Source organism: Podarcis gaigeae, assembly GCF_964106915.1.
Source record: "Podarcis gaigeae genome assembly, chromosome: 7".
In the NCBI taxonomy this organism is placed as follows: Eukaryota; Metazoa; Chordata; class Lepidosauria; order Squamata; family Lacertidae; genus Podarcis; species Podarcis gaigeae.
In genome coordinates, this window is record NC_139683.1 from 59,385,011 (window position 1) to 59,399,593 (window position 14,583).

At 40.9% G+C, this 14,583-nt stretch overlaps 1 protein-coding gene and 2 long non-coding RNA genes across 3 annotated transcripts in view; 2 read left to right on the top strand and 1 right to left on the bottom strand.

Annotated features, from left to right (window-relative positions):
* LOC310848266 overlaps positions 1–4,231 on the bottom strand; it is a 28,919-nt gene extending 24,688 nt beyond the window's left edge. Inside the window, exon 1 of the long non-coding RNA XR_014566249.1 lies at positions 3,682–4,231. This is a non-coding gene — a long non-coding RNA (uncharacterized lncRNA). The remainder of the gene's footprint in view (positions 1–3,681) is intronic.
* MBOAT1 (membrane bound glycerophospholipid O-acyltransferase 1) overlaps positions 1–6,524 on the top strand; it is a 42,169-nt gene extending 35,645 nt beyond the window's left edge. The window contains exon 14 of the mRNA XM_083746967.1: positions 6,133–6,524. The gene's annotated coding sequence lies outside the window, so the exon portion shown is untranslated. The remainder of the gene's footprint in view (positions 1–6,132) is intronic.
* LOC310848276 overlaps positions 1–14,583 on the top strand; it is a 160,576-nt gene that overhangs the window by 57,096 nt on the left and 88,897 nt on the right. The window lies entirely within an intron of this gene.

Sequence of the window (14,583 nt, forward strand, 5' to 3'; positions counted from 1 at the left end):
ATACCTTTCATGTAAAGCGCTATGATACCACATTAAACATCACTGGTTCACCCAAAGAATTATGGGAGCTGTAGCATGGTTAGAAGTCCCCTATTCCCCTCCCAGAACTACCGTTTACAGCAGAGCTTTCCAAACCATGTGTCGCGACACGTTAGTGTGTCAGCTGCAATGTGTAGGTGTGTCACGCAAACGCTCCCCGTGCTCCTCACGGGGCTGGAAAGGGGTTAGTTTAAACTGGTTTGCTAGTAAAACTGAATCACTGTGTTGCGAAATGATGCATGTCTAAAAAGTGTGCCGCTAACATGAAAAGTTTGGAAAGCTCTGGTTTACAGAGTGGTTTAACAATGGGTCCCCCTTTACGGAGAACTCCGAAAACTGTCAAGGGGAATAGTGGCCTCCTTACAACTTTCAGTATCCTTAACTACTGCTCCCAGAATTATTTGGGAGAAGCCATGATTGTTTAAAGTAGTACCATAGTGCTCTAATGTGGCCTTAGTCTGCTGTCAGTTTTAGTGTTCTCATCCACCACCTGCTTGGTTTCTGTGAATGTGTTAAAAAGCAACAACCAGCAAACTTTCTAGTTGACCCTGCTATCCTATGGCCCTGCCTGGGATGGTATCCCAGGGGCCATAGGATGCTTCTGAACACCATCTCTGAGGTGCTTTGACCTCTGGGAGGATCCAGTGTTATATTCCCCCTCCCCAGTGCTGTGACACCTTCTGCAACCTGGACCCTAGCAATGCCAAAATGTAGGGAGTGGACCAGGGAAGAAATGGAACGTAAGGATCTATAACCTTCCCAATTCCCTGTCACACACCCAAACTACAAAATAAATCACACCAACTCTAGAGCTGGTTTTGTTTCAGCTCTCCCTACCCTCATCTGATAAGAGGTAAACCACTGGAAAAAGGACAGGAGAACAAAAGTATTCCTCTGCCCCAATTTCTACCCTGTCTGCAAGATCTCAACAGAGTGTTGGAGGAGGATAAGGTGAATTAGGCATATCTAGTTCCCCTCCACCGTCCAATACTTGTAGCCTAAATTATTTTTAATTATTTTGTAATGTTTAGCTGAGTTATAACAATATGGCTTTATCTGCTGTGCATTTGTTGTCTTTTAGATAGTTGTTTTGATTTTATCTTGATTTTTATGCTTGTTCTTCATTTCATGCATTTTATGCTTGTTCTTCATTTCATGCATTTTATGCTATCTTGTGAGTGAGGATATGTATCCTGAAAGGTGGCCTATGAACACTTTAGTAAACTGCTTAACATTTCTGGACCACCGATCTCTAAAATGAGGGCTAGAAGCTCTCATAACGACAAGTATGCTCATAATCTGAGATGGCAAACTCTTCCGGATACATGAAATAAAGTGGTATTTTATGAAAAGCTATGGATTTTGGCTGGAGAGTTGGGGAATTATCACAAATGGCTTCTGACGTTCAGAAGCCATTAGAGATTATTATGGGCAATACCATTTACAACATCCCCTCAGTCACGAATTCACTAGATACTATTTGGCAAGCTACTACCTCAGCCTTGCTCCAGCTTTGCCTTTATGAGACCACTGTAAAGATCAGTGAGAAAATGGCTCTCTTCAGATGACCTGCTAAACCATGGCTTTTCCTGTCATAATAGGAATGAGCCATGTGTGAATTTTGGGCTTTCATGCTCCCCACCCCACAGCACTTTTTCTTCTGTTTTTGATTAACTGCAGTTTAGTGTTACAGTACATTCAAACCTTGTTGTTTTAATCCTACACAAGCCATCTTTATACTTTGTTGGTTTGAAATTGGCTTGGTTTAAGCAAATTATAGCTAAGTTTAGCCACAGTTTGCCAGATTTCAACAACACCGGCAGGGTATGCACATGTTACCAATACAGTATACTATTGAGCCTAATACAATGTGTTAATGTTAACTTATAATGCCCTAAACAACTTAGAAGCCAAATAGTGGAATACTTCCTATATCAGCCTGCTTATGTATGGAGATCTGTCTGCAAAGGAGACCCTTCTTGTTGCCCTGTGGAACATCAGATGTCAAGGAATAAAACAACCATTTGACTTTTAGAAGACAACTGAAGGCAGCCCTGTTTAGGGAAGTTTTGAATATTTTATGTTTTACCGTGTTTTTAATATTCTGTTGGGAGCTGCCTAAAGTGGCTGGGGAAACCCAGCCAGATGGATGGGGTATAAATAATAAAATTATTATTATTATTATTATTATTTGAAGGCACATTCAATACTTGGTTTTTGGCACCAGTTCCCAATTTATCTCTTCAGATGGACTTTCAGAAAAGATTATTCTGATTGAGATCAGCTGCATTTTAAAAAAAATATGGTTGTGTTTAATATAGGTTTAAAAATGCTGGTGGGTCTTTCTTGCTTTGCTGTACTGATGTCTAGATGGTAAATGGCCCAGTAATCATAACTGATGAAGGGCAGTTTGGACAACAAATGAATAAATTGTGAATTACTCAAATGCAGGAAAGAGGAGTAGAACCTTGTAAGTTGCCCCAAGATTGTTAGAGGAAACTTGGGACATAAATGTAATACAAAACAAATGCCCCAGGGTTAATCCCTGGCATCGAAAACTAGTGAGCCCTGATGACTTCTGCTAAAAATTAAGCTCTAAAGACTCTTCACTTACCATATTTACTTGAATGTAATGTGCCATCGAATCTGATGCACACCCTTATTTTCGTGATGTAATTTAGCAGAAAAAAGGTGCACATTACATTCTAGTAAATACGGCATTTATCCTTTGGTGGAGCTGTGGAAATAATTTATTCACTCTGGCTACAGTGTTACCTGGGCTGCACTCTGCCAAGGTATTTTACAGGATGACATTTCTTTGGTATGAATCCTGATGTTGCCTTCTCCTTTGGATGCTAAAAGGGAATCACCTCTAAACCATTTAGTGCTTTGATTTTCACATGCTGGCCTAATACTCATTACCTGCGAATTCTTTGAAACCAGAATGTTTCTAAGCAGCAGCTGAACCATCAGGGATGGTTGTGAATTGCCTTCTTTTATTTTACATTATTCTCTCTCTCTCTCCTTCCTAACATTAGGCTGAAAATGAAAATACCTCTTCAACCCTAGTATTATTACCCCTATAGATGGCACCTTTAATGTGTACTATTCATTGTCATAATAGCTGCACCTGTGTGGAGCAAGCATATTGGAACTGCAGCAGCTGTGGACTGTAATTGCAAAGCATTATTTTCTGTTTCTCTCTGAATGTGTGTGTGTGTGTGTGTGCGCGCGCACACACACACACACACACACACACACACACGGTTGCACTGCTGTGAAGATCCATTTATAATTATTCCTTCTGTAGGGCTCCCCATAACTATGATTACATGGTATGTAGGGCCAATGAAAAGGCGTGGAATTAGGGTTGCCAACTGACCAGGAAAAGACCATAGACTGCATGCTAAAGATGCAGATAAAAAGCTGGCCACTCTGTAAAGAATGATTTGCTCTGCTGATCAGTCACCTTTAGCAAGCAGTATCAGAAATGTTTAATTTGTTGGTTTGTTTCCTGTAATTTAATTGTTCTCCTTCATCATTGCACACAGCCCTGTTCCTCCAGGCTCTGCTTCCTCTTCCTTTTCTGTGACTTACTTCCAAGAAAGGCCCTGATTAAAAAAACCAACTGCATTGCCCCACCTCCTCTCTTCTGCCAGGTCCTTAGACTCATGCCACTCCTCAGCTGTTCACTTGCTTGGCTCACCATCCCAACAAGATGGCCCCCTTCTCTAATCCCCAGCCTGGCTCCCCCTCCAGGCTCAGATGAAGTTAACACCCCTGGTGAACAAAAGAGGGTAGGCAATTTTGCTCACATATAAAGTCATCTTTACCTCCTCCTTCTCTGCAGGCTATGGAGCTAAACAATGGGATGACTTCTACCTCTTCTAGAGGTATGTTTTCTTTGATGAAAACAGGGACATCCTAAGGACAAGTGTGACATTCTGGTGTAGCAAAATTAACATTTGAGGCTAGCTCAATAATGGCTACCAAAAGGGTGGGGCCTGCTTTATATACATAGCTGTTATCTGTTAAAGCAATAGGTATGCATAAACTTCCTTCAATCTAAAGTTACAACACAATACTAATTATACCATGTATGGTCTTTCCTTCATTATCTATTCATTAGGCAAGGAAACAAAGGACTCTCTTGTCAAATGTAGACACTTAGGAATGTTGTTTACAATATTGGGACTAATTCCTAGCACAAGATAAGGCACAAAGCCTCTAGCCTGGCTAGTTAGCTGAGGTCTCTGTTATGTACTGAAGTTCTCACCCTGGGCCAGCAGGGGATACTGTAGATAGTTATGCAAATAAGGGATCAAAAGTGAGGTTCAGTGATTGGATAGTTTTAGAAAATTGTTACAGTTACGTTGTACTGGAGCTCTATATAAGCAGGCTGACTGAATCCTTCAGTTCAATTCTGTTCTGGCCTATGAATAAACAAGAGCATCACTGGGATGGCATCACTGGGATCAAATCAGAAACTGGGATGGCTTCTGTAAATCCAGGACTTTCCCTGGAAAATAGGGACACTTGAATAATCTGCCCAACAGTTTCTGTCTTCAGCTGCTTTTCTTCCACCATTCAGTGTATCCAGAGGCATCCATCATAGATTCTAGGACATTCATTCAGCTCTTTTCTTACATGAACACACACAGAAATATTCATGCAGGTTGGCAAATTAGTATAATTTGGAGAGGGAAGGAGGCAGGCAAGTGAAAAAGACACCAGGGCCTACTCCCGCCAACTGCCCTGTGGAGAAAATTTTCAAGAGAGCAAGAGATAGGCAGGCAAAATTCTCCTCAGAGCATGCTGCAGGTGACCTGTTGCCTCCCCTCATGGGGCCATTGATCATTGTCCTATGGGAACGAGTCCAGGAGAGACAGGAAAATATAATCTCAGGGCCTCCTCCTGCTAGACTCTCTCTTCTGCCCCCATGGGCCATCTGCCCCCAACTACCCTGTGGGAAGGCATGGGCCAGAGGCAGTTAAAATGGCTGCTGTCTCCTCAGCAGCCCAACAAGCAATCAGTCAGAACAGGTTGTTGCTTGTAAAGAGGTAAAGGCTTACTGGGAAATGGTATATAATAAGCAAAAGAAAATGTTTAAAAATACTTTTGTTAAAAAACCAGAAGCCTTTTTACTGGGTATAGTGGGTGAAGGGAAGATAATAGACTGTTTATGTATGCAACAACTGCGGCAAGAATTGTTTTAGCCCCAAAATGGAAACAACAAGAAGTACCAACGAAAGAAGAGTGGCAGATGAAGATGATGGACTTTGCAGAACTGGCGAAACTGACAGGAAAAATCCGAAACCAGCATGATCAAGTATTCCAAAAGTACTGGAGTAAATTTATATGATATCTGAAAGATTATTGTAAGCAATTAACATCACTAGCAGAGTTGTCTGAAGACTTGTAATGATAATTTTTCTATTTTTATTTAAATTTTGAGTTATTTTGTAATGAGTGTAATTAGATTTGAAAAACATACAAAATGCAATGATACAAAGGTTAATTTTGAAAGCCATGAGGTGGGAGGGAAGGAAGTCGATAGGCTCTAAAGATGATGTGAATGTATAATGTATAATGATGTATAATGATGTATAATGATGATGTGAATGTATAATATTAAATGGAAAATAAATAAAAATTGTGTGTGTACAGGTTGCTGCTGAGTAAGGGCAGGGTTAAGAAGAAGCAGAAACCCTCCAGTGTGGGACTTTATTTATAAGTCCAAGGGAAAGAAATGAAAGAGCTTTTTCTTAAAAGAATTGATGCAGGGAACAGCAAGTAATATGTGAGGTGGTTGTGGGGTGTGAAACTAAGGAAATCTATAATCCTTAAACCATGGTATGCCAAATGCATGCCACATGGCTTAGTGGAATATAATTGTTTTAGAAAACCCCTTTACACTACTAGTGATTAGGTGGAAAGTAGGAAAACTCAGATGTTGCCTGGACAGTGAAAATGCCATGTGGTTCATACCGTCGAAATGCTGGAATGGCTAATGTACAAGACAAACTTTGACACGGTGTGGATAAGCCCTGACTCCGGAAGGTGGAGATTGTTATGAGTTTGCTGTCCCCTCAGGATGAGCTGGACTTCTCTGGACTGACAAAGAAACACAATCAGCTGCTGCAAGAAGCAAGGACAGCTGTATGAACTCTGAGGGAATGGAGACCCTGTTCCTGTGACAGAAGAGTCCAAATGAACCATTATAATTTGAGACTGTTATGATTTTATTAATGCCTCTTCAATTTACTTTCAAACTGTCTTTGAAGCATCTGTATCCTGACAAGCAGGATATAAATAACTGTAAATGAATAAATAGTCACTATAATAGTCCAGACACATTAAGAAAGAAGAAAAATCAGACGCAAGCAACTACTGCCCATTTGATCTTATCCAATCAGTTCTTGTCATATTGTGACTTTACTTTTCAGATTGGAAGTTGAAGTTAATAAAAATATTGTTGCAGAAAAGCAAGGGTTTTTAAAGTAAAGGTATAATAAAGCATTTTTTAAAGGGCCGTACCACCACCCACCCCTTCACCATCCCTTTTACAGATGGCAAATATGTGTGTGTGTGTGTGTGTGTGTGTGTGTGTGTGTGTGTGTGCTGGAGATATTTTTGTGTGTGGACTTTTTTCAACACTTCCTCTTTAGCCAAGCAAGTCAAGTGGGCACTGTATATAAGAATTGCTACTAACCAAAAACATGCCAAAATATTGAAGTAAAACCTGTGGTAGTTCTGCCATTTTGCCATAGTGCACCGTAGCTGTTCATAATGACCATAAAACGAGGGGCGCGCTTTGAATGGATGTGCGCAGCCCCTGGATCTGGAGCAGCTCCATCAACACAGGCTTGGCTTCGCCTTCCCCCAGGTGGGATACCTGGAGGTCTCCGCCTACCTTAGTCAGTTGTCCAATCCCGCCTGGGGGAAGCGTTGCCAAGGAGACGAGGCCAGGTAGGGGAGCGACTACCTGCCCACATAATAGAGGGAGGATCTTAGCTGGGAATCCTCACTTGGCTCCAGAGCTTCTTCCACCCTACCCACCCTCAGTTAAGTCTTATTTTGCAGGTTAACTTTTCTTCACAGGTATGTGGGCATTGCTATGTCAAGGACGCTGTTAAAGGGCTGGAAAGGAATTCCCCTGCATTGTCAGGTTTTGCCTTTCCTGTAGAAAAACGTCACAACTTTGGCAGTATCAGGCCTTGGGCAGAATCCTTTAGTATCATCCTCTTTGTAGCGGAGATACCAGGGTTCCCCGTTAAAGGGGTTTCTGAAGGGAGCCTTTGACCGTACTCCGAGAGGTCATCATTGCTCTCCCCTGCGGCAGCGGTGTAACGGGGGTGGCTATCTCTGCTTGAACATATGTTCTCCAGAGCCAGCCCATCCCCCCCCCACTGGATAACCCTGATGTTCTCTAGGTCTCCTGCTGGGACTGGGGAGGGATAACACCCAATGCCTGAGCCAAGGTCTACCCACATCTGAAATATAATAAAGTTGTGCCCAATTTAATCCCATAGCACGTTGATTTGAGTCATTATTCCACATGATGGGGGGGGCGCCTGGGGTCTGGGGGACTCCGCCTGTCCACCCATATGACCTTGCAAGCTTTGGCTTGTGCCAACTTTAGGACAATGACTGAGAGATGGGGGTTTCAAGCAATGTTATTCTCTGTGGATAGGGCAACAAGTGATGTGAGCTTTTGATCTGCTGTGATAAATCACAAGAGAGCCAGTATGGCATAGTGGTTGCTGCATCAGACCGGGACCTGAGAGGCTACAATTCAAATTCCCACTTAGCCATGAACCTCACTAGGTGACCTTGGGCCTGTTGGGATCTCATCCTAACCTACATCACAGGGTCGCTGTGAGGATAAAATGGAGAGAGGGGAAAACCACATATGCCACTTTGATTTCCTTGGAGGAAAGGCAGGATATGAATGTTTTAAATATATTTTAGTGAGCTTCAGCTTTGAGACATTTTGTGCACCACTGGCAAGTGTGCCTGGAAGTGTGAGGAGAATTCATTTTGCTACCCAGACGTCTGAGAAGACATTGCTCATTTGAGTGTCATGGCATCCATCTGTGTCAGAAGAATGGTGGAGTCTGCCTTTGGAGTGAGGTCAAGGGCATATTATGGGACCCGTTGGGCTTGTTATATTGCTAGGTTTTGCAAACAAACCACAAAACCTGGCAGCTCTGCAAAACTGACCACCATTTGTGTGTGTGTGTGTGTGTGGCGCCAAATGTGCTCCTTGGCCAGGGCACTATTAATTTTAAGGCCAACCCTTTCAGAAGTTCTCAGATGCATCTGCAGACTCTCATGTGAGATCTGCTCCACAGATTTAAAGTACAGTCAGTGTACATTTAAAGCAGATGACATTCCCCCAGATATCCTGGGAATTGTCACTCTGTGAAGGTAAAACCGCATTTCCCTGGATTCTTTGGGGAAGTCATGTCCTCTAAGTAAATGTTGTGGATCTGCTCCAACGCAGAAATCTACTGTTATGTTGTGGCTCCGACACAGGATGGCAGTCTCTCCACAAACTTTGCATGACTGCTGCAGAAAGCAGAATTTCTCTGTGGGTGTAGTTTTAAAATAAATAGATACAAATTAATAAGCGCATAAAATAGGGTTGCCAGGATACCCCAAAATGCAAAAAAACCCCAAACCCTCAGTTTTTTAATTGACTTGCCCAAGATCCAGGACAAAGCGCCGCCTTTCAGAAATTTCACCTTTGAAATCTCTAAAATATCTGGGAAAATCCGAATGTATGGCAGCCCTAGCATAACACAATATCTTGTTCTTGTTCTTCGTTTTGGAGCAAGAAAAGGTTGGAACAATTTTTTTACTGAAAAATGCATTAAAATATCTCAGAGCTGCATATGAACAGTATTGTAGTCTTTTGCGAGTCTTACCATACTTCACTTCCCACGGAGGGGGTGTGTGTTTATTCTCTCAGAGGGGCCTATAGTACTGTATGGCAGGGTAGAAATCATTAAATAGATACAAATAAAGCAAAGATGTTTTACACTGTTCTTTTTCTAATATACTTGCTTTTTGAAGCAACCTGTGAAAACATTTCAGATCTTTTCAAACCACTGAGTTTTGTGCACTTGCTTTTGGTTTACAAGAACCCCCCCCAAAGCCCCCAAACCCTTCTAATACTGGGTGGTATTCGCTTCATTGTTTATTTAAATGATTTATAAGCCATCCATCATTCCAAAAATGATAGTGGCGGTATTTAAAAACAAAAACAACAAATAAAGACAAAGCAGATAGTTGAAACAGTAGAAGGACATCACACCTGTCTGTAAAAACTACAAGTAGTCTGCCTACAAAAATTTGGGTATTTTGTTTGCATGATGTAGGTATATCAGCCAGGATGCTGAAATAGACTAAAACTCTGTTATACTGCACAGAAAAGAGACAGGAAGCATTATGAACCCTGTAGTGCAGACAGGGGCTGCATCTGAGACACTTGCCTAAGTGAGGTAGCACTTCCCCCCCAAGTACATATTACTTATTCAGGGATAGTAATGTAAATAAGTGCTGAGTAGCATGAGCCAATTTCTGGTCCTTGCTCAATGTCCTTCCAAGAAAATCCATGTGGATTTTAAAACTTTGACAAAGATTTATAACTTCTGCATATTATATATTTCTTCACAGGAATCATTCAAAAATGTTCCAGTGGAGGAAATCTCCTCACCTTTATTATAAACAGCGAGTAACACACATGCATAATACAATCGTTCATTGCACATAATAAATATTGGACAACAAATTTGTGAATTTACAAGTTCAAGGAGAGCTTCAGAGCTGATCTTTCCTTTGTATGTTCATCCACACATATTAGTCTTCCACACATATTAGTCACAAAAACAGCAGGGCAGGATTTTGAGAGCTGCTTTGTGCCTGCTGACAAATATGGTTCTAATCCTGCTCCTCAAAGACTACATATGGTAGGAAAACAAACTGCAATTAATCCAGAATGCGGCAGCTAGACTGGTGACTGGGAGTGGCCACCGGGACCACATAACACCAGTTCTGAGAGATCTGCATTGGCTCCCAGTGCGTTTCCGAGAACAATTCAAAGTGTTGGTGCTGACCTTTAAAGCCCTAAACGGCCTCGGTCCTGTATATCTGAAGGAGCGTCTCCACCCCCATCGTTCAGCACGGACACTGAGATCCAGAGCCGAGGGCCTTCTGGCGGTTCCCTCATTGCGAGAAGTAAGGTTACAGGGAACCAGGCAGAGGGCCTTCTCGGTAGTGGCGCCTGCCCTGTGGAACGCCCTTCCAGCAGATGTCAAGGCAATAAACAACTATTTTACTTTTAAAAGACAACTGAAGGCAGCACTCTTTAGGGAAGTTTTTAATGTCTAATGCTGTATTGTTTTTAATATTCAGTTGGAAGCCGCCCAGAGTGGCTGGGGAAACCCAGCCAGATGGGCGGGGTATAAATAAATAATAATAATAATAATAATAATAATAATAATAATAATAATAATAATAATAATTATTATTATTATTATTATTGCCTTCCTTCCTATCCTTTCCTTGCTCTGATTTTTGCAATAAGAAAGGTAACTGTGCTAGTGGATACAATGTTGTACTTGGAGCATGGAGATTTGAGCTTATATTTCTGCTCTGCTATGAAGTTCTTAGGGTCGTTTTAAGGCGAAAATCAGATAACAGTTATGTGCCAAATCTCTTTGGAGGAAGCTCAGAATACAAATATAATAACTATATAAACAGTCACTTACTTGCACACTAATAATTAGTGAAAGTTGAAGCCATCACCTTTCCTAAATGGTCAGGAAAGCATCAAAATGACGAAGTATGAGAGAAGTATTACTTACCATTCACTCATTAGTTATTACCACTGACCGCAATTCACCTTTTTCCAAATGTTTTGCCAGATATATTTTGTAAACCATCAAAAATTACAGGGTCCTCTAGCCCTTCTTTCCCCCATACTGGAAATACAACATGAGATCATATTGTGGTATCACATTGTTTGGGTTCTGGTGGTTGCAATATTCTGTAGGCCAAAGTCCTTAAAGTGAACATGGTTCACTTTTTATGCGCAGTGCAAAAGTCGAGATTTAATTGATGAATTGACAGGATTTATATACCACTCAATTGACAAAAACCTCAGCTAAGTGGCTTACATAAAACCATAGAAAATGTTCATTAAAAAATATAGATACACTCAAATTTTAAAAACAAGTAGATGTAAAATTTATAAAGTCAGCCGTTTTAAAATGAACATCTCTCTCTATCAAAAGAGTTTATGAAACATTTCCTGGCTGAAGTTATCAGCCAGTTATAAGCTTCTCTGGCTTTTATTTTGCTCAGCAGTCCTCAGTTTCATCCACAAAGCCCTGGTGGATTACAGAAGCAGAGAAGGGTGAACAATTGGTTGAATGACACTTAAATGATTGTTAAATGAAGCAGATTTTTCTAGCTGATAACATTTATTTCTCATTAGTATCTCCTACATTGATGTTGTCCTACAAGGTAGAAGTTGGTGCATGAACTGCACATATGCATAGGGTGGAATCCAATGTTATGTGACCAGGCAACCAGGCTCTGTTTTCCTCTATTTTGCCCCCCTGCCCCCCACAGCCCACCTCACATCAAATGAGATTTTGAGGGTTCACAGAGGTCTGCAGCCAGGAGCTGGAGTCCCTTTGTGTGTGTGGAAATCCTTTCCACTTGCTCTTGAACAACTTTGGATACAATCCAATGTTCTTCTTTTTAAAATGCTCTTGTGACCACAGAATATTATAAAAGCATTTCAAAATAGCACTTTGGTTTTCATTCAACATTGTCCATGAATGGAATGGTGTCTTGCATACCTCAAATACTATATCCTGAAGGCCTTTCAAATCAGGGTGGGGTGTGTGTGTGTGCATTAAGAGCACATTGATTTTGATACAGTCTGCACATCTTTCCTCGTGGTATGCTGGTGAATATTGCATCAGTGCTCTAAGTATTGTGCCAGGTTTGCTATGCTTTGGCCTTGGGCAAATGCAATACTACTCCCAGATGATGTAGTCACTGCCAAGGTTACTGCAGTGAAGAAATAGAGTACAAGGGGAAATAGCAGAATCAGAATCAGAATAATCTTTATTTACACCAGTCACTAGCCATAGCAATAAAATGAAATACAATGTACTGAAGATGGAGCTAAAAACTTAACTATACAAAATACATTCTGGAGGTTTACAGCAAGAATCAAATAACAGATCTTATTCTAATTGCCCCTGCTAAAAAGTTTGCAGTTTTTGCTGTCACCTGATTATCTTGATCCACTAGAAGAAAGGACACAGTAGCAGTGGCTGAGCAACCTAGTATTAATAGTAGTAGAGGGATTATAAACTCACTCCTCAAATCTTTAAAAGAGTGCAAGCTAGAAGCACATGGGCTCCTGATTCAATACTGCCATCTCCACATGGACATAAGTGTTTTTTCCAGCAGATTTTTTTGAAATCGACCCTCAAGTACAGCTGAAGGCAATATATTTAATCTTGTGAAAGTGAAAGCACGTCTGTATTTTTGAATTGTTAAATTTTGCAAATAGGGTGCCAATGTATCAACATGACTAGGTGGGAAATAATCATACCATGGACAAAATTTTCTTATTGTTGCCAAATTATTCTGTTGCTTGATATCGTATAGGTGCTGTCTAATTAAATTGTTTGCTTTACTGAAGCCCAGTGTTAATAACGGTTGTGGTGATAAACCAGAAAAGTAAAGCTTTTGGTTGACAATTTTAGTCCAAGAACTCTCATGACAATCTTGCAATACTAAGGGTAGTAGACCACTGGGGTTTAAATTTAGCCAAAGCCAATAATTAAATGTCCTACACCAAATCTGTAATTCAGCAGACGGGAGATTAGCCTTCAAGCGCAATGAAGCATTGGGAACACAGGATGGAACAGAAAAAAAATTTGCCTTAGGAACTTAGACTGAACAGCTTCTGTAGATCCAAGGTGAGCACCAGTCCAAATCTGAGCCCCATATAATAACTGTGCTAGGAGTTTAGCTTTAAACACTTCAAGTGCTGATAGTATGTGATTGCCACCTTTTGAATGGAAAAAGCATGTCAGGGGGAAAAGAGGGAGAATCCAGGATCAAATCAGAAGCCAGGAGGGCTTTTGTAATTCCGGTTCTGTCCCTGGAAAATTGGGACTCTTGGAGGGTATGTAAATCTTGCATAGGGAAGTTATATCTCCCAGTGCTGTTTTTGTTTTGTTTTTAGAAAAGGAGGTGTCAGAATTCACCATAAACACTTCCATTGTTCTCTTATAATGGCAATGGCACCCACCTGAGAGGTGCCTCAATTGAGTTCCGGCAAGTTCCGGCTGGGGAAAAAACCTCAACACTGGTAAAATCAACTATCTTTGTAGTATTTCGGCTCAAATCCATGCACATTTTGCAGAGTAGGGCAGAAGCCTAGTTGCTTGTTTTCTGACAAACTCCACACACATTTTGCATTGCAACACAACAGTTTTTGCACATAATTGTCTTTGATGACAAATGCAACACCAGAATCAGCCCCGTCTGCATTTCTCATTTTTGTTGCTGCCTGAAGATTGGCCAGACCTCGTTCACTTTTCACTCTGTTGCCTCTTAAGAAATCTGTGAGAAGCAACAATAGTCTCATTAGAGATGCCCATATTTGGAGCAGGCAGAACTGTGGCTCCCATTTCCTTTATGTTTTCATAGTTGTCGAAAGCATCTAAAAGAGAAAATTTTAAAACAAGGAGCTCAGAGATCCCCAAAGGCAACGACAAGTCATTTTGGGGAGACAATAATCTTAGCCAAAAAAGCTGAGAACTGTTAGCTGTTGGGGTTTGTCCAAGCATTTAAGGCTGTAGTATAATGAATGCCATGGGGTCTGCTTCCAAGTAGACATGTATAGAATTGCACTGTTGTTTGGTGCAATGCGAGTGCCTTCTAGCAGTGGGCAGATCCACCTATTTCCATCGCTTGTCAGTATTGCATGTGCTCAATCACATATATGCTCCAGTCTGTTGTTGGGTGTGTGTTTTTTGCTGTTCAAAAATGGGGGGAAATGCATTTAAATTGTATGTATTTTGTACACACACTTTCCTTAAAATATTCCTTCCTGTATGCATTTACCCATGAAAGAAAACACACCATTCCTGCATTGCTGTGCACTGTTCTGCACAGCTGATTTGTTATTCTGGTTCTGGTTATTTTGTGGGTTGTTTTTAATTTTTATGATTTTAATTGTGCATTGTGTTTAATTGAATCCTTCTATTTTTGTAGCCCACCCTGGTACCATTTGGTGAAGGGCGGGCTGAAATGTAATAATATAATAAAGAAAAGACACATCATTGTATGCATTTTAAAATAAATGCTGCATTGCAAACAAAAGCCCACATACGTACCCAGAGATAGTAGCATTCTAATCCACACACATATACTGTATGCTGAGGATCAGCTAATAAGATTGCATTTGGAGCAAATTTCTCCTCTACCTCCTTATAACTTGTGCTT